Genomic DNA, 24,323 nt, shown 5'->3' with positions numbered 1-24,323 from the left:
GAATAACATTATATAGCAAATATGATATCAGGAATTTTGTCCTTCCTGTGTTGACTAAAAAAAAAATGCATGACCTAAAAGTTGAGAATTATGTTTTATTTGGCAGACTTTCTGAGAAGTTCCCTGGTGGCTCAGCTGGTGAAGAATCAGCTTGCAATGCAGGAGACCCGGGTTTGATCGCTGGGTTGGGAAGATCCCCTGGAGAAGGGAACAGCTACCCACTCCAGTATTCTAGCCTGGAGAATTCCATGGACTATATAGTCCATGGGGTCCACAAAGAGTCAGACATGACTGAGTGACTTTCACTTTACTTGCTGAAAAGTTCATCCTGGGAGTAGCCCCTGAGGTAGCTCTGAGGGGCAGCTCCGAAGAGGTAAGGGAGGAGCCGGTTTATATAGGAGTTTTTGCAACAAAAAATCAGGTAGTCAAAACATCGAAAGAAAACCTGATATCTCAAGTTAAGGAATTCAGTACTTTTCTATATATGGGAAGATGCAGGAGTCTGGGCTCATTGAAGTTACTCCTTTGATGCCCATCTTAGCTATCTTGGGCCAGTATCCTGTTCTTTTCCATCCCGAGTCCCCTCAGGGTGCTCCGTTGGGGATGAGTGCGGTGGCTGCGGGCTTGACGTTGAGCACAACCTGAGTTCCCTCAGGGCTCACCATGTTACAATGAAGCCTGTAGTGTCTTGATGGCTCCAGCATCCTTTGTTTACCGATATGGCAGGCAACATTTTTCACTGACACCTGACTGGCCTCGAGATTTTAGTTCCATGACCAGGGATCAAATCTGTGCCCCCTGCAGTGGAAACATGGAGCCCTAACCCCTGGACTGCCAGGCAGTTCCCAGGAATATTTTTTTAATGTTGACATTTTTTACAGACTTTTGGTAGATATACCTTCTTGAGTTGGGAAAGACTTTTCTGAGAATTTCCATAACAAAATAAAGGCTGAAATTTATGAAATGCTTTCCCACTGTCTATATAAATAATCAAATACATTTGCGCTTAAGCTGTAATGTAGTGAATGGTATGAATAGAAACCCTAGAGCTCATCAGTTCTTTCATTCTTTGTCTTTTCACATGCCTTGTAATTTTTTGTTGAAAGTTGGGCATGATATATTGGACAGTAGGAACTGAGGTGGGCTTCCCTGATAGCTCAGCTGATAAAGAATCCACCTGCAATGTGGGAGACCTGGGTTCGATCCCTGAGTTGGCAAGATCCCCTGGAGGAGGGGCATGGAAACCCACTCCAGTATTCTTGCCTGGAGAATCCCCAGGCACAGAGGAGCCTGGTGGGCTACAGTCCATGGGGTTGCAAAGAGGTGGACACGACTGAGCAACTAAGCACAGCACAGCACAGGAACCGAGGTAAATAGACCCTGAGTGTGAAGTTTCATGTTAATGTGGCTGTGGGCTGGGCCGTGTTTAATGTTGCTATAGCTGTAGGTGTCAGGGACTTCAAAGTCCAGGAGTGTGGGAATGCCCTTCTCCCAGGTGGGATAAAACTCAGAGTCATCCCCAGAAAATTGTCCTATATTACGCACATGCCCTGGACATATTCGGGCTTCCCAGGAGACATAGTGGTAAAGAATTCACCTGCCAGTGCAGGAGATGCCAAAGATGTGGGTTTGATCCCTGGGTCGGGAAGATCCCCTGGAGGAGCAAATGGCAACCTGCTCTAGTATTCTTGCCTGGAAAATCCCATGGCCAGAGGAGCCTGGCAGGCTACAATCCGTGGGGTCGCAAATAGTTGGACACAACTGAGTGACCGAGAGTATATACACACACACATACACTGGACACATTCTACTGTGATTAGGTCCATTTCTTTCCCCCTGTTTGAACCACAGACTGATTTTTCTCAGCTCCTCACTGTAAGATGCTCTTGGGGTTTCTGGTAGTATTATATCCTCTGTGGTATACTAAAAAAGAAATGTGTATTCTTTGTTCCCAGGTCCCGGTGCAGAGCTCTGAAAATCCTTGGAGTTTACTCTTTTGTGTGCTAATGAGATAATTCCTGGCAGGGGTCGCCTAGAGAGCATCATGATGGAGACTGGTCACAGGAAAGACCAGGTTGTGATTATAGGAACTTTCAGCCCCACACTCTGACCTCCGGAGAGGGAAGCAGGGCTGGAGATTGAGTTCAGTTACCAGGGGTCAATCATGGCTGTGTAATGAAGCCTCCAAAACACCCTTAAACAATGTGGTCTTCAGAGAGCTTTTGGGTTAATGGATGCATTGAGGCATCCAATGGGAGGGTGTCACCCCCAAACTGGGCATGGAAACTTCACCCCCATACCTTGTCCTGCACACCCATTTCATTTGGCTGTTCCTGAGCTGTATCCTTTATAATGTTTGTTTATTTATTTTTGATTGTGCTGGGTCTTTGTTGCTGTGTGCAGTCTTTCTCTAGTCGCAGCAAGTTGGGGGCACTCTTGGTTGCAGTGCGTGGTCTTCTTACTGCAGTGGCTTCTCTTGTTGTGGAGCCCTGGTTCTAGAGCAAGGGCTCGGTCGCTGTGGGACGCAGACTTCAGCTGCTCCTCGGAATCTTCCTGGACCAGGGATCAAACCCATGTCCTCTGCGTTGGCAGGTGAATTCCTATCCAGTGTACCACCAGGGAGGTCCTGTCCTTTGTAATAAACTGATAAAAGGTAAACAAAAGTGTTTTCCTGAGTTCTGTTACTTGTTCTAGCAAGTTATAGAATCTGAGAAGGCAGTCATAATAATGTAATAACAGTTCTGTCCTTTGTAATCAACTGAGAAGTAAATAAAGTGTTTTCCTGAGTTCTGTGGCGTGTTCTAGCAAGTTATAGAATCTAAGAAGGCAGTCACAGGAACCATCAAATTTCTGTTTGGCTGGCAAAAATGTGGGTAGCCTGAGCACCCCATTTGTGGCCACATCTTATGTGGAACTGTCTTGTTGGACTAAGCCCATGAACCTGTGGAGGCTGCACTAACTCTGGGTGGTGTCACAGTTAAGTTGAATTATTGGACACCCAGTTGGTGTCAAAGAATCAGAGACTCCCTAAGACTGGAGTCCCCAGGAATCTCTCACTCTCACATGAGTCCATACCTGGCCTCCAGCAATTTGTCAAAATCACCATGTAAGTGTTCCTACCGTTGCTCCAGACAAGCAGAGCTTGACCATAACTCTGTTGACTCACCTGTACATTACAAGGAGGTTTGCCTTATGACTTCACTTCTCTGATAGATCCAAGAGAAGTCATTGATTTTTTACTTGTTCAACTTTTTCTTATTGAATGGATGGGTGTGATGACTTCCAAGGCCCCATCATGCCCATCACTTTCATTACATGCTAGAACTAAAGCCAGAAGTCTCCTTATTGTTTGAATGACTCCTCCATGGCCACAATGTTCTTCCATTCACTTCTGGCGAGGATTGCCCCAGAGTTTGCTTTTCTGCCCACCAGTGGGACTTTGCGTGCGTGCAAAGTCACTTCAGTCGTGTCTGACTCTCTGCATCCCCATGGACTGTAGCCCACCAGGCTCCTCTGTCCATGGGATTTCCCAGGCAAGAGTACTGGAGTGGGTTGCCATTTCCTCCTCCAGTGGATCTTCCCAACGTGGGGATCAAACCTGCATCTCTTCTGTTTCCTGCACTGGCAGGCAAGCTCTTTACCACTAGCACCACCTGGGAAACCCAGTGAGGCTAGGCTGATGTTCTCCATTGATCTGTGTATCTTGTTTGTACAACTTTGCCATCAGGAATCACAGAATGAGCTAAGAATAATAAGCTTCCTTCCTTTTAAATTTTAGAGCTTTTTGTTGTATCTTAAAGGTTTGGGAAGCCTGTGAAAAGCTTGTGTCAGTGTCTTTTTCATTTACTCATGTTTTTGTTTTTTTATTTTCACTTTTTGCACTGATGCATACACACAACTTAAACACACATGCATACATATATCTAATGCTACATCAAAAGAATCATAGCGCGAAAACGTTTTGTTATGGAATCCTTAATTTACATGTAATCTTTTGTTTCTTCTTCTTTTGCTTTTTTTTAACTTTCCCTTCACTTTCTTTAGCAACTCATTCCCTGACCCTCATTCTATAACCAATAGTTACAGCCTGTATGTACATTTCCAGAACTTTCTCTATGTTTATAAAATATACAAATATATATATGCAGACACACACGTGGAATTGTTTTGATGATTGTTTTGCAAAATCAGAATACACTTATATGTGCTTCTCTGTGTCTTGCTGTTTCTTCTATCAGTATATTCTGTATTGATCTGTACTGATTGAACACGGGTCTCCTGAATTGCAGGCAGATTCTTTACCATCTGAGCCATTAGGAAGCCCCTGATACATTCTGTAGATTGCCCCAAATCAGCTGATAAAAGTCTAACTCACTTTTTCTATGACTCTACAATTTTCCATGCAGGTCATTCACTTTCTCCCCTGCTTTTTTTATTCTACAAATGATTCTGCATTAACAACCCTAACATATATCCTGTGTACTGGTACTTTCATTTCTATTTGAAAGACTCCCAGGAGTGGGATTTCTGAGTTGAGAGATATGTGTGTTTTTAATTTTAATAGCTACTTCCAAATTGCTTTCACCAGTTCCTCATTTTGAGTAGTTTTTTGACGGCATTTCCAATTTCTTCGATTATTATTAGTCTATTCGAGTTTTCCACCTCTTCTTGAGTCAGTTTCAGGAAATGATATTTTCCCAAGAAGTCATTCATTTTGCATGGATTTTCAGAATTGTTATGAATTTTACAGTGCTTTCATGTAATTTTTAAAATTCTCCCCCACCTCTGTAGACCTCTGAATGCTGTGTGTGTATCTTCTCTTTATTTACCTGGCAGCTCTGAATGTAACTCCCCAGTTTTTCAACTTGAGAATATCCCTGGGGACTGACATCTTTTTGTACTTGTTCATTTTAGGTTTGGAACGTGTCAACCACTCTTTTCTCTGAAACACAGTCATTTCTTGCCATTTGGGGATTATTCCAGCATTTCGCCCGATAGACCGGTCAGAATTCCTTGATTTTTTGAGCTTACTCTTTTAAAAATGTGTTTTTTGACATTGCTTGGAATTTTGGAGGAAAAAGACACTTGTTCTAAAATCGCACATGAATTCCATCTCTATGTGTATTTCTAATGGATTGGCAGTTTTCACAAAAGTTTGTTTTTTGAGACAGATAGTACAGATACAATGGAGTTCTTCACAAACTTCTAAAAAGAATAGTGGCAAACAAGAGAAATTAAATAAGGGCACACTCTCTCAGGGCTTCCTAGGTGGCGCTAATAGTAAAGAAGCCACCAGTGCAAAAGATGTAAGAAAGGCGGGTTTGATGGGTTCCTGGGTCGGGAACATCCCCTGGAGGAGGGAATGGCAAACCCACTCCAGTGTTCTTGCCTGGAGAATCCCATGGACAGCGGAGCCTGGCGGGCTACAGTCCATGGGGTGGCAGAAGAGTCAGATAGAACTGAAGTGACTGAGCATTTGTGCACGCATATTCTGTCAAGCTAGTTCATGTCCCTTATCTTGTTTAATTTTCATAACTGTACTGTATAGTAGCTCTATAATGATGTCCATTTTATAGCTGAGAAAGCCAAGGGCTCAGAGACGTGGAAAATTTGCCTTGTAAGTACAGGGTCAGGACAAAGTCAGTTTTTCTGATGTGCCTTACAAATGCTTTCCTCCAAGCAGCTACGTTGTTTTTTTCTCTGGTAACATTTCATCAACCCAGAAAAAAAAAAAAAAAAAAAGCTGAACTACCTGGCTTCTGTTATGAATACCCACCATTTTTTGAGCACTATGTTTTGATAATATCCCATGATATAAATCTTGTCTTGTCCAGGTAAAATTAACAACAACAGCAACAAAAAAGCAATAACGAAACAAACGAGCAACCTCCCTATACATACCCCCAAATTACAAAGGTTACGGAGCTCTGGCCAGGAGCTGAGAATAGAGGCCAAAATATTTATTTCTTATTATATCACAATATCACAATAGCTATGAATGGTTTTGAAACATTATTTGGTACATGTGTTCAAGAGTTTCTCTAGAGCACTTCTCTGGAAGCAGAATTTCTGGTTCATTGGAGATTTGTATCCTCAACTTCAGAGAATAGTGTCAAACTACTTTTCAAAGTGATTCTGTCAAGTTTTACTCTCATCAGCAATGTATGAGAGTTCCTGTTACTTCATATTGCTTATTCTTGATATTGTTTGAATTTTTCCTCTTTGCCAAAAATGTGTAGTGGTAGTTTATTGCACTTTTGTTAAACATTTCCCTAATTCTAGTGGAATTGGGCCCTAAGTTTTTCGTTATTTAGATGTTTTTCTTTCTTGTTGTATCTCGCTCATTTTTCTCTTATGTAGCCTGTTTTCTTACTATACTATATCCTGGATGTGAATCCTTTGTTTGTTTTATGTGTTTGAAGTGTATTTTTCACCACGTGGCCTGACTTTTCTCTTTCTTAATGATGTTTTATGAGAAACAGAACTTATTAATTTTAGTTTAATCAGAAGTTCTTATTGTTTATTTTTATAAGTTGAGCATCTTGGTTTTTATTGAAGTTTCTCTGTCCACTATGATAGCATGGAGGTATTATTCTCTTATACGATCCTCTAAAAGTCTTGTAATTTTGACCAGTTGGGTATGTATTTTTAAAATATTCTATCCTACTTTAAAAGATCGAGCCATCCACTAAAATTAAATATTGCTTTGATTTTACAGACAAGTGCCATAGGGTGCATTTTGAAAGATATATTTAAGCTAGATAGAGGTTTAAAAATCTCTTTCCTTTTAAAGTCACCTGATCATAGAAACTTTGTGCATAAAATTTTCCTCCAGTGCTTCCTCATTTTATGCAAGATGTCCAATGTTTGGACTCATGTGTTAGTCTGCTCCAGTTTCCATAACAGAATACCATAGACTGGGAGGCTTAAACAGTAGATATTTATTTTCTCACACTTCTTGTGTCTAGAAGTCCAAGATTAAGGTGACAGCAGGGTTGACTTTCTTTGGAGGCCTCTCCTTGGCTTGCGGGCTTTCCTGGTGGCTCACATTGTAAAGAATCTGCTTGCAATGCAGGAGACCCGAGTTCGATCCCTGGGCTGGGAAGATCCCCTGGAGAAGGGAACCCATTCCAGTATTCCTGCCTGGAGAATTTCATGGACGTAGGAGCCTGGCGAGCTACAGTCCATGGGGTCACAAAGAGTCGGATACGACTGAGTGACTAAAACAACAACTCCTTGGCTTGCAGAGGGCAGTCGTCTTGCTTCCTTTTCACGTGGTCACCCCTCTGTGCAGGACACCTCCCCACGTCTCTCTGAGTGTCCTCTAATCTCTGCTTATAAAAACACCTGTCACATGGAATCCGGGTCTACCTGATGACCTCATTTCAATAGAATCATCTCCTCAAAGGCCTTAATTTCTAATTCAGTCGCATTATGAAGTATTGAGGCTAGAGCTTCAGCATATAAATTTTGAGGGGACATGATTCAGTCCATAACAGAGCCTAATGATCTGAAACTTCTGTGTCATCCATTGATGTGAGCTCACTTGTACTTCTCAGTAATTCACGGATCTCTCTCAAGGGCTAGAGACTTGCCTTGTGCTTAGAGGGCTTATTCTTCTATATTAAAGATAACATTTATTGCAGAGGAGGCAGTAAGGTTTATTCTTCCATGCACTGGGATCTTGCAGAGGAATTTTAATGGTCAGAACATCCATCTCATTGGTTTCTCTGAGCCGTATATTCCTGCTTTATGAATATTTAGGGATTCCTGGTTCCCTGGAAGGCTCACTCATCCATTTCACGTAGAGAGGAAGTGGACCTATTCTTACCCGACCACAGAGTTGCAGGTAACATATCCAACTTGGGCTGTCTGTTCTCTGATAGAGTTAAAACAAACTTTAAAATAAAATCCATCCTTCAAATCCTGCCTTCCAACAAGAGTAAAGAAGATTTGTCAAACCCTAAACTTTATGTCCAGCCTGGATTCTGGGGCCCAGGTTGTAGAGCCAGGGAGTGCTTTAGGAAAATCCGCAAAGGCTTATGGAGGATTCACAGAGGATACTCACGAGACAGGGTTAGGGTGAAGGAGGGCGATGGGACCATTAACAACCTTATTGATGGAGGAGCCAAGCTGTCATTTGTCCTATGTTATTGAATTGGCAGAGCTGGGAGGGAATAAATTAAGTCACCCCCTAGATTGGATACTCTCCGCAGTCTTCTGATCCTATAGTACCCTCTGTGTGGCTTTAGGATCTTGTGCTAGTAACATTGACTCATTTGAAAAAAACATTATTCATTTATTTGGCTGCACTGGCTCTTAGTTGCGGGCTGACAGTCTTTGATCTTTGCTGCAGCATATGTGATCTAGTTTCTCAACAAGGGCTTGAACCCGGGCCCCTTGCATTTGGAGCATGGAGTGTTAGCCACTGGACCAGCAGGAAAGTCTCCTTGGACTGACTTCTTTCATGTAACTGAACACATCCTGCTGCAGTGCAGTCCCTCTGCTTTAGATTTGTTTATCATCCATCTTCACCTTTAGCAGTTACATGTGCGCGTGTGCGCGCGCACACACACACACACACACACTACTCAATGCACACAGGCCTACTGATGCATTTTCTATGGGGCTTTTATCCTAGGACTCAGCCTGTATCTCTTTCACTGCCACAGGCCCTGGCAGATATTAGATGCTCAGTAAATCTAGATTGAGTGAATGCTGAAATCGTTTCTAGAAACGATTAAGGATTAGCAAGTCAGCGGGATCTTGCTTAAGAACATTGGGAGTGAGGTTGGGAGAGCTGAGTGGATCTCCACTCACCCATATCCAAGCAAGTTGCTTCAACCTTGTGGGGCATGACCTGCAACAGGAGCTTGATAAGTATTTTTGGGCCTCAGTTTACTCAGCTGTAAACTATAGCAAAGGGTCAGACATGACTGAGTCACTAACACTTTCACTTTTTCAAAATGCACACACGGAAAAGTAGATAGATAGATAGACAGGTACGTATGTAGATTTAGGTTTGTATGTATCTCCTTCGGCGTGTTCTTTGGCGTGCATACTCTGTCACTCAGTCATGTCTGACGCTTTGGCAACTCCATGAACGGTAGCCCACCAGGCTCCTCTGTCCACGGGATTTTCCAGGCAAGAGTACTGAAGTGGGTTGACACACCCTCCTCCAGGGGCTCTTCCCCACTCAGGGATTGAACCCGTGTCTCCTGAGTCTCCTTGCATGGGCGAGTGGATTCTTTCCCACTGAGCCACCTGGGAAGCCTGTGTTCTTTTGAGATGTCAGAAGAATAAACCAGTAAAGATCCTCGGATGGTTTGTATCGGATGCACAGGGATCAGCTAGATCGGAATCTACAGTCATGTCCTTGTTTTGTTGCTCCTACTGCCTCTGCCTCCAACTTGAACGAGGTATGGGTGCTGCCAGGATGGAGAACGCCACTTTCTTGGGAATCCTGTAAAAGAGAATGGAACAGACTTAGAACTTGGGCGACCACAATGACTTCTATGCCAAGAGGCTGATTTTTTTTTCTTACAAATTGAAGATTCATTGTAAGATACTAAATCTGGATGGAACAGCAGGCATCTCAACCGGCTCCTCTCTTTGCCTCACCCTTTCCCTCCGTAGGAGGCCGTGGCCCTGACAACAGATGTCCCTCTGTCAGCCTGTAGCAGATGCCCAGTGGCACCTTGACACAGAGCGACAGCCTGCTGGGTCATCTCAAAAGAAAAAGAACTACAACCACTGTTTAGGCTGGAGAGGAAAATACTTCATCAATGGAAACCAGTTGGTGAGCCCTCACTTTGAAAAGGTTCAGAATTTGAACCAACAGAAGAAAACCTGAGCATGTCATCCAGAGGCTAAAACTCTTTGTAAGTCATTTCCTGAAGGAGCAAGTGCTATAGTATTGTCCACTTGAAAAACTGGTTAGGAGTCAAGAGAAACAGAAATTACCTTTGTCAACCGTGGTCATCGCCTACCCCCCTGCCACGTTCCTTGCGGGTACGTTGAGGGTGAGGTGGTTAATAAACACTGCATCTGCCTGGAAGAGAAAACAAGATGAAAAGATCTCTGCGTAGACAGACCCACTGGTAGAATGATGCCCGCTCCTGGAACATCTTTGTGTCTCAGCCTCTAAGAATCCCTGTGGCATCTAAGTGCTTGTGTCAGTGTGTGTCTATGTTTGTGCTTGTGTGTCTCTCCGTGTCTGAGTGTTTCCACTGTACCTTTGGCATTCTGATTTTATGAACTCATGGGATGTAAGAATAATAGCAGTAATTACTGAAAGCTCCTAGGGTACCAGAAAGGAGCTCAGTAAAAGATGGCTTTAGAGACAGCCATCTGCTCCTGGGGAGCAGGCGGGGCTTGTATTGAGTCCCAGCACTATGGGCCAGGCTGGTGATTGGTTCTCCGTGGAGAAACAGCATGGATGGTACAAGTTCACAGATTCCCCTTGAGCAGAAGAGAGTCTGGACTGTGAAATAATATTGGTCTCTGAACAAGTGGAGAAGGACGGATTGTGACAACTTTCCCCTGCATGTGGGGATGGTCAGAATGGCCTGGGGGATTTGGGGGGTGAAGATGCTAAAGGCTGACCTCCCTCATCTGTGGGTTTAATCTTAGTGCCGCCACTTGTAAACTCTGGGGCTTTGGGCAAGTTATTTGATGGTAAGTCTCGGTTGGCCAAAAAGTTGTTTGGGTTTTTACATAGCATCTTGTGGACAAACCTGAATGAACTTTTTGGCCAATCCAGTAGTTGCAAGGGAGGGCTCAGGAGCTGAGTGGCTGATTTCGGAGTATCTGCAGGACCTTGGGTGCACATCTCAGGTCTGCAGAGCTGATCATTTTTAACAACAGAAGCAGCAATACTGTGCTTATTTGTTGGGTTGCTGCCTGTTCAGAGCCCACAGTCAGCTTGTGGCATCCTCATAGCGACTCTAACAGTGCATGCGTGCTGATTCTCTTCAGTCGTGTGACTCTGTGACCCGAGGATTATAGGACTCCCTGCCCGCCCCCCACCCCAAGCTCCTCTGTGCATGGAATTCTCCAGGCAAGAATACTGAAGTGGGTTGCCATGCCCTCCTCCGGGGGATCTTCCTGACCCAGGGATCAAACCCATGTCACTTATGTATCTTGCATTGGCAGGTGGGTTCTTTACCACTAGTGCCACTTGGGAAGCCCGACTGTAACAGTTGGTAGTATTATTAACACCTTCTTTCTTACAGGGAATCTAAGACACAGAATAACTTGTCTCTGGGAGTCACTGGCATTTAATAGATTCCAGACTCTGTGTTAAGCTTTTTATATGTGTGTGTTAGTTGCTCAGTCGAGTCCAACTCTTTGCAACCATGGACTGTAGCCTGCCAGGCTCCTCTGGCCATGAGATTCTCCAGGCAAGAACATTGGAGTGGGTTGCCATGCCCTCTTCCAGGGATCTTCCCAAGCCAGGGATCGAACCCAGGTCTCCTGCTTTGAAGGCAGATTCCTTACCATCTGAGCCATCAGGAATTATTCAAGCTTTTTATATGTGTCATTTAATTCTTAGAATATCTCTGTTGTTATCTTGATATAAACATACTGTTATCTCAGTTTTAGAGAGGAAGATCAGGCTCAGAGAGGTTTAGTAACTTGGCCACGACTGCACAGGATCCAGATTCAGATCTTGGTCTGTCTCACTCTAAAGCTTCAGATCTTCTTGCCGTGTTCATCTCCATCTTTGGGATATTAACAGGCGGAAGTCCCAGGCCATCCAATCTGTTATCCCACTCACCTCAGGGCCTGGAAGGATGAATGACATGAGATCAGAGTGGAAGATTTTTCAGGGTAAATACATCGGTTCAGTCTCCATGGGCATCAGTTATGTCCTTGCCGGTAGCAATTAGCTTTCCTCTGATGAACCTTGTGGTACTTCCAGCACCTGGCTGGCCCTTTCTCATACTTTCTTCTCTCTTTCCCTTCTTTCTCCTCTCCTTTCCTCTGTCCCTCCATCCCTCCACCCATGCCTCCATCCCTCCCTCGAGTCCCCCTCTACCCCTCTCTACCTCTCTCCTTCCCTCCCTCCATCCCTTCATCCCTCTTGAATCTATTAATTCACCATCCCTTACCCTCCCTCCAGGGTCCCTCCCTCCATCCCTCTGTCTCTCCCTCCATTCATCTCTCCATCGATTCATCCATCTCTGTCTCTCCCTTCATTTATCCATTCATTCATCCACCCCTCCCTTCCTCCCTCCTTCCCTTATGTGCCAGATACCACAGTAGGTATTGTGAACACAGCAGCCAACAGACAAAATAACCTGCAGTCATTGGAATTTACATTTTATTAGGGAGAGATCCACCATACCCAAGATAGGATAATTCAATTATAAACTGTGTTACATAATGAGGAATGTTGTGGGGAAAATGGTGCAAGAGGGTGGGGAGGGGAATGTGGAATTTCAGACAGTGTGGAGAGTGAGGGTCTCCCTAAGAAGGTGGCATTTGAGTAAAGAGAGGGAATTGAACCAAACGATGTCTTCAGAAGGAAGCTTACAGACAAAGGAAGAGCAAGTGATGAAACCCTGAGGTGGAAACATCAAGAGGAAAAATGTAAATATAGTCAAATGAGCAAGTGGCTGGGCTGGAGCAGGTCAGGGAGGGCCTTTCTGAACATGGTGAGGACTCTAACCTTTGGTCTGAGTTGTGGGATCTGTCAGAAGACATTAAGCAGAGGGGATCCATCACATAGTTTTGGTTTTTAATTTTTAAAAATTTAAGTATACTTGATTTACAGTGTTGTGTTAGTCTCAGGTGTATAGTACAGTGATTCATTTTTATATATTTATTTATATTTATTTAAACTTATTGAATATGTTTATATATATTTATGTGTGTGTGTGTGAGTCATTCAAATATGTTTATATATATTTATGTGTGTGTGTGTGAGTCATTCAGTCATGTCTGCCTCTTTGCAACCCTGTCGACTGTAGCCCACCAGTCTCCTCGGTCCATGGCATTTCCCAGGCAAGAATACTGGAATGGGTTGCCATTCCCTTCTCCAGGGATCTTCTCGACCCAGGGATCAAACCCAGGTCTCCTGTACTGCAGGCAGATTCTTTACTGCTATAATATATAAATACGTATATAAATATAATGGGCTTCCCTGATGGCTCAGTGATAAAGAATCTGCCTGCAATGCAGGGGCCGCATATTCGATCCCTGGGTCGGGAAGATCCCTGCAGGAGGGAATGGCAACCCACTCCAGTATTTTTGCCTTTGAAATCCCATGGACTGAGGAGCCTGGCAGGCTACACACGAGGTCGCAAAGAGTCAGACATGACTGAGCAACTAAAAAACAATATATAAATATATATACTTTTTCAGACTTTTTCCCAGTATAGGTTATTACAAATATTGCATATAGTTCCCTGTGCTGTACAGTAAGGCTGTGTTGGTTGTGTGTTTTATATATAGTGATGTATTCATGTTGCTCCCATCACTTCGTTCTAACAGAGTAGACTTGAGAGAGTCTAGTGCAGAGACAGGAAGCCTCCAGGATCCTACTGCCAGTGCACAGACAGGAGAGGATGGCATCTGCCCCGAGATGGTGGTGGGGGGAGTGGTCAGGTTTCAGCTGTATTTTAAGGTACCGGTGATGAGATGTGACTGTGAGGTAGACTGATGCTTCTAACTCTTGCACATCTCTCCTGGATGCTCTAGGTCTTGAACTCCAGTTGTTTGGGAGGCCGTTGCCTGTGGTAGCAATAAACAGAGGAAATCAGAGAACTTGGGTAGATACGGTGTCAAAGGCTGTGTTACTTTGGATCCTCCCAAGGAGCAGAAGGGGCTTCCCAGGTGGCTCAGTGGGTAAAGAACCCGCCTGCCAATGCAGGAGATGTAAGAGACGCAGGTTCGATCCCTGTGTCAGGAAGATCCCCTGGAGAAGGGGATGGCAACCCACTCCAGTATTCTTGCCTGGAGAATCTCATGGACAGAGGAACCTGGCAGGCCCCAGTCCATAGCGTTGCAAAGAATCAGACATGACTGAAACGGCTTAGCACGGATGCTCGTGCAAGGAGGAGAAGCAGATGCCAGTAGAAGATGAGACATCAGAGAGTTTTAGAGGAGTGTGTGAAGGAAAAAGGCCAGGCAGATGGAGATAGCAGGGGGAATTTTCAGATTGCAGTGAGGGTCTGTCGCCTGCAGAGGGTAGGGAAAAGAAAAAAGGTCGGGTAGAACTTGTTACTGACACAGTTCTAAAAGAAATCTGGCCAGACCAGTGACCGTCCTGAAACCAGAACTATCCATCAGTTACTTTCCCACGGCAGTGGACTGGAGAGGAAAAGTTTCATGGCTGCCTCAAAGAGGGCTCCCAGGGTCTAAATTGGGGAAGGAAATCCATTTGGGAGTGAAAAAGTCAGAGTCACATGTCAGGAGCTTCATAGAGTGAAGAGTGAGAATCGGATGACAGGGAAGATGGATAATAAAGAATAATGACATATATATGGAACCTAAAATATGACATAAATGAACTTATCTGTGAAACAGACTCACACAGAGAACAGACTTCTGGTTGCCATGGTGGTTGGTGGGCGTGGGAAGGATGGATTGAGAGTTTGGGACTAGCAAGAGCGAACTATTATATAAAGAATGGATAAACAACAAGACCCTACTGTACAATGCAGGGGATTTTATCCAATGTCCTATGATAAGCTGTACAGGAAAATAATATGTAAAAGAAGGTATGTGTATGTATAACTGAATCACTGTGCCGAACAGCAGAAGTTAACACAACATTGTAAATCAACTACACTCCAGTAAAATAAAAATTTAAAAACAGTGTATATTGTGCCTAGGACCAGGTACTCTAGATGTACCTTATTTAATCCTTGCAAAAACCCTACAAACGAGTGATTATTACCAGCTCTGTTTTTCCTGGAAATTAATTAACACAAATAGTGAGTCCTGAATCCAGACTCATACAGTAAAGACTGTTGTGTTAACCATTCTGTGAAGAAATGAGGACAACTGTCATCCCTCCTTCCTGGGTGCTGGCAGGCAGGGTGTAGATGGATTTCTTTTGGCTAAGGGTCCAGGATCAGGCCAGACAATTGTCATTGTGCCCCCTTTCTGCTCAAAACTCTCTGCTAAAAATTGGCTTCCAGACCTCGATAAGATCGCATAGCCATGTCGGGACACGACCCATGTCTGTTTTGCCTTTGTTTCTTTGCAGAGCTTTATTCTTACGGGCTCTCCATTAATGTTTGCTGAATAAATTATTCAACAGTTAAAAAGTGATGGAGGGACTTCCCTGGTAGTCCAGTGGTTAAGAATCCACCTGCTAATGCAGGGGACACCAGTCCAATCCCTGATCTGGAAAGATCCCACATGCCATGGGGCAGTTAAGCCCCTGCAAGGCAACTACTGAGCCCAGGCGCCTTGGAACCCATGCTCCGCAACAAGAGAAACCACTGCAACGAGAAGCCCGCACACTGCAACAAAGAGGAGTAGCCTCACCCCTACCCCACCATTTGCCACAACTAGAGAAAGCCTCTTTGCAGCAACAAAAGACCCAGTGCAGCCAAGTAAATATATAAATAAACAAATACAGGGATTTTTTTTTAAGTGATGGAATAAACACATGCATTCAAGCTGCCTCTTGAATTCCAGAGAGTGGTCAGCTCATGTACTTGAGATGATGAGAAAGGATTTTGCTGAAATTATCCCTTGGCTCCCAGGATCAGCAAATAGAAACAAGCAACTTCATCCACATGTTTGCGTAGTGTCCTGGGGTGGCCGTGGCTACTCATGATTCCCTGTATTTCAATGAACTTTCAGAGCGTAGCACATCGTCCAGAACTTAGTGGCTTGAAAGGGTCATTATTTTATTATTTCCTATGATTCTGGGGCTGGTGGGAGTGGTTCTTCTACTTATGGGTCAACGCCACCTGATGTCTGCAGTCAGACGGCAACCCACCAGATACTGCCTCTTTAGGATGGTCCCATCCATGCCTGATGTTTTTGGCTTTGTGTCAGCCAGGGCGATGGGCATGACTCAGCATGTGTCTCTCATTGTCCAGCAAGTTTAGTGAGCCTGGTGGTTCATAGTGGTCACAGGGCTCCCAAAACAGTGAGACAGTGAATTCCATTGTTCAAGTGCTTTTCTGCTTCTGCTAGTATCACATTTGCTAAAGTCCCACTGACCACATGGGCAAGGTCAGATTCAAGGTACAGATGAAAAATTCCATGTCTTGATGAGAAGAGCTGCAAAATCATATTGGGAAGGGGAGCCTCTGTAAGAGTGGGAGACATTTGTGGCCGTTTTTGTAGTGTTCTACGCACGTCCCCCTGGATCCAGCTATATAAAGAATTCTTTTTGCCAGTATCATCTCCTACTACTGGGCCCTGTTTTTCATCTTCCCCATGCCATCATTTGAAGTTTCTGGCTTTGCCCCAGATCTGCATCTGAGCCTCTTGTTCCATTTAAGTTTCAAATATGTGGACATTGGCGCAGAGTCGACTGTGCTTTGCCCGTGGACTTGGCTTTTGTGAAGTCCTGACTGTTCTGTGATTGTTGGCTATTGCTTCAGCTTCCTTCTGCCCATCTGTCCATCCATAGTTCCATACGTACATACATCTATCTTTTCTTCCTTTCTCTCTTTCATCCATCCATCCATCAATGCATCCATACCTCAGTGTTTCCCTCCTGCTTTCCTTCCTCCCTCCTTCTTTCCCTCCATTTCCCTTCCTTCCTTCTTTCCATCCGTTCATCCATCCATCCATCCATGCATCCATTCATATGTCAATATTTCCTTCCTTCCTTCTATCCATCAATCCATCTATCCATTGTTCCTATCTTCTTTCCATCCATCTGTTCATCATCCATCCATCCATGCATTTGGTACAATTGATTCCTCTTTAAGGGTTGTGTAGACTTCTCTCTAAGAGCCTTGATTGACAGGTGAGATGATGTGTACGCTAGTAGCCAAACCAAGTGAAATAATACGGGAGCATCAAGGAGAGACTAATTCTATCCTTATTGAACAATCCCCTAGCACCCCACAGTGTCTTTTCTTAACGCTCATCTGATATGTTTTTCTCCTGTTTTCCCTGCTGAACTAAAATTTCTTCAAATAAAAGGACCATATTTGTCTAACTTACTGTCATATCCTTACCCCCAGCACAATGTTTACAAAGAGGACACATTTCATAAACATTGAATTGACTTGAAAGCTACAGAGAAAGAGATAACATTTGCATTGGGCTCCAAACAATAGCAAATAACATTTAAACCACAGCAACTGTGTGAGTAGCTGGGGTTATTCTCATTTTATAAGTGAGGAAACAGGTCCGGGGGTTAAGTGATTTGCTCCAGATGACACAGATGGTAGAGGAATGGAGCCAGGCTTCTGGTCCTGGAGCCTACATCATGCATTCTGCTGACAAATTACTATCAAAAGCTGGGGAAAAAAAACACATGAAGAGAGATCCACGATCTCTTTTATTGATGGCTCACCTGTAATAGTCAACGGATCCTTTCCATATTTCTAATTTCCACCATGTTCTTCACCCATCCATCAGCTCATTCATCCATTGATTCATTCATCTTTCTAGCCATCCATTCTACATCCATCTATCCATCCAGCCAGCAAATGTTTAATGAACTCCTGACTTCTTTTTATTCATAGCCGAATCCCCAGCAGCTAGAAATGTACCTGGACTGTCATCAATAGTCTATTAGTACTTGTTGAATGAACATTCCAGGCAGTTGGAAAGCAGCATAAGCGTAGGAATCATGAGAGCGTGGACTCTGGAGCCAATTTTGTTTTGGGTTCAGATATTGGCTTGAAACCCTAGTTGCATGACCTTGAGCAAGTTATTCAGCCTCTGTCTCAGCTTACTCATTTGTTCAATGGGTTAATGATTGTGCCTGCCTCCTGGGATTATTGAAAGGATAAAGCACATTCTCTCTCTCTTTCTCTCTCTCACACACACACACTCTTAGACTACCACTTGACCACTGTGTGCCCCCCCCACCACGTAGTTTTATTGCTTTATCATCACTCAGTAAATGGGATACAGTGTTCATCAAAAAAAGACAAGGTCACTGCTGTCGTGGAGCCTACATTTTGGTGAATTACTCAGGTAACCATCTGGCAAACAACCAGGTAACCAAAACAAGTCCAGGTAAGCACACTCTCACAGTGTTACTTTTACCTGAAGTTTTCCCCTTGTCCCTGTCATTGGTTCTTAGATACCCAGGTAGATGGGAGCCTTGCTACTTTTCCCCTTGGCTTCTTTTGAGGAGGGAGGGGACACTGCTCCTTCTGTGTGGATTATTCAGGGCACTAATGAGAATGCCAAGCAGTCTCCTGGTGTCTGTGTGCCCAGTCCAGTCTGCCTGCTGAGTGCTGACTCTGAGCCCCATCTCTTCCCCAGACACAGACAGATGTATCTGTGCGGAGTGGCTGGAATAAATTTCTGGTGATCCCTGGGTAGCTTGCAGCTGCTAAGCCTGGTATGAGGGTTAGGGACTGTGTGAATGTTAAGATGTGACTGCGGGCTTCAGCTCTGTTGCCTACTCTAGTGAATGCTCAGGAGCCCAGAAGTGGAAATTTCCAGCATCCCTACATGTGATTGGGTTGCAGGAACCTGAGGATGGGGAAGACTTAGCCATGGAGGTGTAGCATGTGCAATCTGTGAAGGTTACTGCCACGTGTGTGATCAGCATACCCAGGGTCATGCGCTCCAGGGGCCCTGGGCAGTAATTCTTACCCCGGACTCCCTGCTTCCCGGTAGATTGATGGATACAGATAAAATGCCCAAATAACAGGCACATTCAGATCTGAGGCTGAAACTCAGGAAAGGCTGCTACTCTTGGGCTGAAGTTCCTTTTCTTCTGCAAAAGTTTCTGAAATGCAGACTCGGAAACTTAAGAATTTCAGAATTGGAAGGGATATAAAATTTTCCCAATGAAACCCAAATCCCACTTGACCTAGAGTCCCTTCTGATGAGACCTGCATCATCACTTATCAACCACACTAAGTTCACAACCATTTCTAGAAAGAAACCTGCTCTTTTGACCTCTGTAACTTCTGACACATCATTTTTGCATCCTGGACTGCTGTTTCAATGGAGAGCCATTTAGCTGTAGGTGTCACAAGGACTTAAGCAAGATGAAATATATCTATTGACTCCTGTAATAAAGGGTCCATGGATAGATCTAGCTTCAGGTACGGTTAGATTCGGGGCATAAATAAAGCTAACAAGACCAGCCTTTGGCTGTGCTTCTTGTGAATGGCTCCATTCCCAGGATATGCTGTTTTACTTTGCAGCTTCTAGATTCTCTGCTTTAGGTTGCAAGATGGTTCCAGCGGCTGCAAAATCTTATATTCTTATAGCACTGAGTGAGTGGAACCCAAACCTCTCTTTCCTTCATCCTCAGCCAGTGTCTCCTTGTCTCCTATTGGCTCTGATTAGACAAAAACATGGGATATACTTACTGGCCTGAAACTCCTGGAGCCTTGGTTGAGATTAGTCTACTCAGTCAGCAGTGATGAGAATGGAGAAGGGGTGGTTTCCCAGAGGAAATTTCTGTGTTTTTACTAGAAGGAGGAAAGAAGGATGGAACTTGGGCTGGAGACACATTTCTTTCTTTCTTTTTTTTTTTTTGCCATTTTTTTTTTTCTGCCTGGAGAATGGCCACTTTAGTTCACTATCTTCTTTTCAGGCTGAGATAATTACTTTAACTTCCATGCTTTCATAGGTCTTCAGAGCAGACTTCTCTATATTATATTTTGGTTGTGCTTTTATGTGCTGTCTCCCCCACCAGACTTTGAGACCCATCAAGGGATCCATGGTGCCTTATTCATGTTGAGCTAATCCACCCATATGACTTTGTGTTAGGTAGACAGTTGGGATTAGTAAATGTTTATTGAATGAAAGGATGATATTCTAGACAGAACTTTAATTTTACTGCCTGAGTCCTCATGATTAAATTTGAAAACTTCTGCCTAATCTTTCCTACTGTGGAGCCATCCCATGCCTAGTAAAAATTGCTCATCTTATTCAAAGATTGCACTAGTGTTCCCACAAATTCATGTCCACCCCAAACCTGTAAATGTGATCCTAACATGAAACAGGACTTTTGCACATGTAATTAGTTAACGTGGGGTCATATCTGGGCTGCCCAGGTGGCTCAGTGGTAAAGAATCCTCCTGCCAGTGCAGGAGACACAGGTTTGATCCCTGGGTCGGGAAGATCTCCTGGAGAAGGAAATTCTAACCCACTCCAGTGTCCTTGCCTGGGAAATTCCATGGACAGAGGAGCTTGGCAGACTCCAGTCCATGGGGTCACAAAGAGTTGGACATGACTCTAGCACACACACACACACATACTGGACTGAAGTGAGCCTTAAACCGAAGACTGGATTCTTATAAGAAGAGCTGTAGGGACACAGAGTCAGAAGGGAGAATGCCACAGAGTGCTTGTTGCTGCCCAGTCACTAAGTTGTGTCCAACTGTTTGCAGCTCCATGGACTGTAGCACATCAGGCTTCCCTGTCCTTCACTGTTTCCCGGAGTTTGCTCAAACTCACATCCATTGAATCAGTGATGCCATCCAACCATCTCATCTTCTGTTGCCCCCTTCTCCTCCTGCCTTCTATCTTTCTTGCTTTTCCAACTCATTGGAAAAGCATCAGGGTCTTTTCCAATGAGTTGACTTTTCACATCAAGTGGCCAAAGTATTGGAGCTTCAGCTTCAGCATCAGTCTTTCCAATGAATATTCAGGGTGATTTCTTTTAGGATCGACTGGTTTTCGTCTCCTTTCTGTCCAAGGGATTCTCAAGAGTCTTCTCCAACACCACAGTTTGAAAGCATCAATTCTTCGGCATTCAGCCTTCTTTATGGCCCTGCTCTCACGTCCGTACATGACTACTGGAAGAACCACAGAGCTAGAGGCAGAAATTGGAGAGATGCAGCTATAAGTAAAGGAACCCCAAGGATTAGCAGCGATTGCCAGAAACCAGAAAGTCAGGACAGATGCTTCCCCGGAGCCTGCAGAGGGAATGGAGCCCAGCTGACACCTCGGTTTCAGACTCCTAGCTTCCAGAACTGCAAGAGAATAAATTCCCGTTGTTTTGAGCCACTCAGTTTGTGAAGCTTTGTTACGACAGCCCTGGGATCCAGTAGTGATGATTCTTGCTATTGAGAATAGCAAGATTCCTTATGCAGGCCTGCAGCTTGTCTTTGTTCATTAATTCACTCATTTCTTCCTCACATGTTCATTAGATATGACTATGTTCTGGGCGCTGCAGATGTGATGACGACCAAGGCAGGGCCAATATGGTCAGGATCTTTTTGGCAAGTGAGCAGGCAATAGGCATCCCACGTATCACCCTTATTCTATGATGTGTCTCCCAGAGGGGTATCTTCCATAGGACATGTTGCATCTTGGTTAATGTGCTGAATCCGGACTCAGAAAGACTTAACTCATATCCAAGCTCCACTGCTCAGCAGATGTATGATCTTGGGCAAATATTCGCCTAACCCACATCACTCTCAATTTCCTTTTTCAGTTGGGGGGTCACATGGAGTTGTGATGAAAATGAAAAGAGTTGTTGTAGGTCAAGTGTTCAGATCATCACCTGGCCCAAATCTGTTGCTGTTTTTATAGCTTCTTAAAAATTTAAAAATAATGATCATGCAACTCCAAGTCTTTTTCTCTGTCTGTTCATCATTTTTAGTTTCTTCAGCCACAAAGGATGTGATTTGATGTCCCCATTGCCTCCCTGGTTACATTTATTCCAGGGATGCTCAAGAGTGCTAATATCTAAGAGTTGTTGCTTAGTCACTAAGTCATGTCCGACTCTTTTGCGACTCCATGGACTGTAGCCTGCCAGACTCCTCTGTCCATGGGATTCTCCAGGTAAGAATACTGAAGTGGGTTGCTATTTCCTTCTCCAGGGGATCTTCTGACCCAGGGATCGAGCCTACATCTCCTGCATTGGCAGACGGATTCTTTACCACTGAGCCACCAATATGTAGGAGAACAACACTCAATTCTATAACACAAAGCAGAGTGCAACATAAATATCACCTCCCTTTCTCTAGACCTCGACTTCGAGTTATGCAACCAAAAATGATCTGACTGCCCTTTGAGAACCACATCACACTGTTGACTCATATTGAGCTTATAGGGAATGAATACCAGCCAGGTGCAATCACACCTGCTTCCTCATTCAGAGCTTGTCCAGATGGTTGTTGGACCCAGAGGCCAGGACCTTGCATTGATCTCTGATACATTTCATGCTGTGTAATTCAATCTTCACACCAGCTGGTGGAGGTCTTCTGGGAACCTAATTCCGTTATGTAGCATATTGCCTACATGGTAAAGTCCCAACTTTGTATCACATGCAGATTTTTATCAACCTTTATTCAGGCCCTTGATAAAAATGTTGACTCAGCCACAGGCTGAGACTGCGCTCCCTTCTGGCTAAGTGGTGAGGACTCTACTCTGGCATTATCTTGGAGCCCCTAGTGGTGGCTTCAGAAAGGGCACCTCGAATCAGCTATCCTCTGTTTTGAAAGAGCACTGCTGCTCTTTCCCGGCTATTACTTTCAGAAGAACCTCAGGCAAGGGTCCTATCTTAGGAGGATGGATGACTGTTGCTGGCTCAAGCACCTAAGCTGAATTCCCTGGGGTTGACTCCAGGCACAGTGGCACTTAGTAGACCTTCCCCGCTGGCTCATTGGTAAAGAATCCACCTGCAACGCAGGAAACACTGGTTCGATCCCTGGGTGAGCAGGATCCCCTGTAGGAGGAAATGGCAACCCACTCCAGTATTCTTGCCTGGGAAATCCCATGGACAGAGGAGCCTGATGGGCTACAGTTCATAGGATTGGAAAAGAGTTGGACATGACTTAGCAACCGGACCATAAGAGGTCCAATTAGTTCTCAAAGATTTCAGAAACTTCTTCCAGGTTAACTGGCGTGTCTTTGAATGAGCAGTGAATCCTCACTTTTGGTGGTTGTTGGAGAATAGTAATCATAACTATACCCCCTCACTTTGCTTCAGCACTTACTTTGGGGCAGGCACCATGCACTGACTGACTTAATCCTTTGAACAGAATTTTGATGTGAACATTACTTGGTAGATGTGAAAATTGAGTCTAAAAAAGGTTAAAAAGCAGTCTAAGGTCATGTGGCTGTGAACGGGTCCTTTTTGTTCACTTGGTCATGTCTGACTGTCTGCAGCCTCATGGACCGTAACCCACCAGGCTCCTTTGTCCATGGAATTTTCCAGGTAAGAATGCTGGAGCAGGTTGTCATTTCCTCTTCCAGGGGATCTTCCTGACCGAGGGATCGAACCTGTGTCTCTTGCATCTCCTGCATCAGCAGGCGGATTCTTTATTACTAGTGCCACCTGGGAAGCCCTATGATTACTCAAACCCAGGTCTCTCTTCCCTGAGACTCTGGCTTACACCCGGCTCCTCTCTTAGCATCAGCTGACTTTTCTGTGTATAGCTCAGAGGGATCAGTTCAGTTCAGTTCAGCCACGCAGTCGTGTCCGACTCTTTGCCGCCCCATGGACTGCAGCATGCCAGGCTTCCCTGTCCATCACCAACTCCTGGAGCTTGCTCAAACTCATGTCCATTGAGTCAGTGATGACATCCAACCATCTCATCCTCTGTCGCCCCCTTCTCCTCCTGCCTTCAGTCAAGTTCAGAGGGATGCTTGTGTAATTAACTAGTTAATGAAATATATTTGCTTCTTGAGATTCAAGTTTCGCGTGGTCAGGGATCATGTCTTCTTGGCTGCCTTTCCTCTGCTACAGCCTAGCACCCTGCCCCCCCGCACGTGGCTAACACTCGGTAAATACTTGTTTAATGAGCTAAGGGCTCCAGACACAAATGGACTGGAAACCACTTCAGTAGACTGGAAGGTAAATTTGATTTAAGGTTTATTTCTTTTGACATGCATGCAACCATCTCTGTGCACCAGCCCCTGAGTCCCAAATGGGAGTAAATCCTTTCCTCCCAGAGCGTTGAGAATTAATTAAGGTTGGTGACACCCTTTCAAATTCCTTACAATGTATGGCTGCTTTCATCTGGCTAAGTGCGAGGCAGCATTATGGGGCCATTAGTGGGTCCGGTGCTAATGGGTGTTTGTCAACCTCCTCCCCTTCCTGTGTGTCCGCCAGTAATTGCTAAATAACTCACAGAGCACTTGGGTTGCTAAATTAATAGATGAAATAATAGAGTGAAAATAGGAACAGGCGTGTGGGATGAATAGAGACGTCCCGATATGGAGGTTTGCTCTGCTTGGATGTCTCTTAA

The 24,323-nt window shown here is 44.4% G+C and overlaps 1 protein-coding gene across 1 annotated transcript in view; it reads left to right on the top strand.

The window, feature by feature from the left end:
- HS3ST4 (heparan sulfate-glucosamine 3-sulfotransferase 4) overlaps positions 1–24,323 on the top strand; it is a 475,623-nt gene that overhangs the window by 189,747 nt on the left and 261,553 nt on the right. The gene's annotated exons all lie outside the window — the stretch shown is intronic.

Source organism: Giraffa tippelskirchi, chromosome 13, assembly GCF_054371585.1.
Source record: "Giraffa tippelskirchi isolate mGirTip1 chromosome 13, T2T-mGirTip1v1.2.pri, whole genome shotgun sequence".
In the NCBI taxonomy this organism is placed as follows: Eukaryota; Metazoa; Chordata; class Mammalia; order Artiodactyla; family Giraffidae; genus Giraffa; species Giraffa tippelskirchi.
The sequence above is the reverse complement of the archived record's forward strand: the minus strand, read 5'-3'. Positions and strand labels throughout refer to the sequence as shown.